The 2,095-nt window shown below is 39.5% G+C and overlaps 1 non-coding gene across 1 annotated transcript; it reads right to left on the minus strand.

Moving 5' to 3' along the window:
- Positions 1–1,306: 1,306 nt before the first annotated feature.
- Positions 1,307–1,391, minus strand: LOC131994517 (small nucleolar RNA U3). Its single transcript, XR_009396807.1, has one exon. It is a non-coding gene; the product is annotated as a small nucleolar RNA U3 (small nucleolar RNA).
- Between the last annotated feature and the right edge of the window lie 704 nt (positions 1,392–2,095).

A 2,095-nucleotide genomic window follows, 5' to 3' on the forward strand; every position in this document is an offset into this window, starting at 1 on the left:
CGAACACGCTCCTAAAACAATTGTAGAAAGAGAAAGTGCACTTAATAAATCTTCCTACAGTCCGGCTCAGCGAACAAGGCCAAGATAAGGTTGTAGAGGAATTTCCGCGAATGGAAAGAATCTCCCTACGATCCGAGCTAGCGAACAAGCTCCATGGCAGGTTGTAGGAAAACTATAAGAGTTCTTCCCTCTACGTCCAGCTATGTGAACAAGCTCAAAGGAGGGGGTAGAGAAAGGAACAAGCCAATCGTTTGAACTTAAACATCCGTATTTTGTCTACACGCAAGTGAAGTTCTTAAGCGAGCAAAATCGGATCATATTTAGATATAGCTGCCAGATTGATCGATCTCCAGGTTTAGGGTATTAAGCCCATAAAAGCAGCATTTATTGTCCGATTTCATTGATATTATAAGGCCCCCAATATCAGAACCAAAAATTTTTCATATCGGCCCATAATTAGATATAGTTGCTCTGTAGACCGGCCTACCGATTTAAAGGTGCGTTTATTACTCGATTTTGTTGAAATTTAGAACGGTGACATGCTATCGCCTTCCGCAACCAGTTCGGTCCAGATCGAACTATATTAAGATATATCTTCCATGTAGACCGATCCTTGAATTAAGGGTCTTAGACCCATAAAATTCCCATTTATTACGCGATTTCGCTTAAATTTGGAACAGTGTGTTACAGTAGGCCTCTTGTTGCCCGACCTGAACATAGTCCAGATCGGATCATATTTAGTTGTGGCTGTATTATAGACCAAATTAGGGGTTTTTAGCTCATAAGAGTCCCGTTTGTTATCAAAATTCGTTGAAATTTTAAACAGTTAGTTCCACTGGGCCTCTCATTGTCCAAACTGAACATGGTCCAGTTCGGAACAAATTTGGATGTACAGACCTATCTACCGTATTGTATAAAGTCGTATTTTCCTATTTCGCTGTAATATAGAGCAGTGAGTTGAACTAGATTTCCTGTTGTCCCAACCAAATTTGGCCCATACTTTGATATAAATGTGGAACATGGAGTTGCACTAGGCCACCCGATATCCGAACCGTGTATGATCACTATCAGACCATGTTTGGATATGGTCGGAGTATTAAGCCGGAGTCGGGGCTAACGTGCTCAACTCTCAATCAAACTCCGATACCGGATCAATAGTCCGACTCCGAATTGGGCCTCAAAAACTCGACTACGGTCGACTCCGCAGCCCTGGTTTGGATGTAGCTGCCATATTGAGCGATCTTGCAGATCTGGAATGTTAAGACATAAAATCCTCATTTATAACCTGATTTCCTTGAAGTTTTAAACTGTGGTTTGTATACAGTTATACTTGCATGTAATGAAAGTAATTGAAGACTGACTACAGAAATGATCCTGTGAAGTATAGTCTTATAGTCTATATTTTCAAACTAAGGCTGGCGTAAAACAAGGATGTTTGCTATCACCCCTGTTATTTGCATTATACATCAACGATTTGCATGATGACATGGAGGGAGGACTGCAGTGCATTGGTATCAATCTGAGTTTTCAAAAGCATGTAGAAAAGAGGAAAACTTGCAGGCTACAAATGCTCTTTATTCGACTTGGAACCACATAATGAAGGAGATCCACAGCAGTCTATGTATGAAATGGAAGGTGTACTAAGCAGTTTGTAGAGCAATACAGAGCTACGCTTCTCAAATATGGGGTTTCAGACATTTTGATGAAGTAGACCAACTTCAACGCTTAATGAAAAAAAAAAATAATTACGGTAGCTTAAAAGTACAACAAATTATGTACTGATGTTGGAAACTAATGCTGAAGAAAGTCATATATATACGATGGGTCTATGTTATTGATAATGTTTGGCTACATAATCACGATAATCGTTTGCCAAAGAAGCTAACGAGAGCCCTAATTGAAATGAATTCGTTTTGGGGGAAAGACTTGAGAAATATAGCAAGAGATTCAACATTGATTAATAAAGATGATTTATCTAAAACAAGTAAAAAGGCGTTAAGTTCGAACTTTGGATACCCACCACCTCGGGAATATACGTAAACCACCTTTCATCAAAATCCGGTCAAAATTGTATACCTGAATTTCGGCGACATCG

The sequence above is a fragment of the Stomoxys calcitrans genome, chromosome 1 (assembly GCF_963082655.1).
Source record: "Stomoxys calcitrans chromosome 1, idStoCalc2.1, whole genome shotgun sequence".
In the NCBI taxonomy this organism is placed as follows: Eukaryota; Metazoa; Arthropoda; class Insecta; order Diptera; family Muscidae; genus Stomoxys; species Stomoxys calcitrans.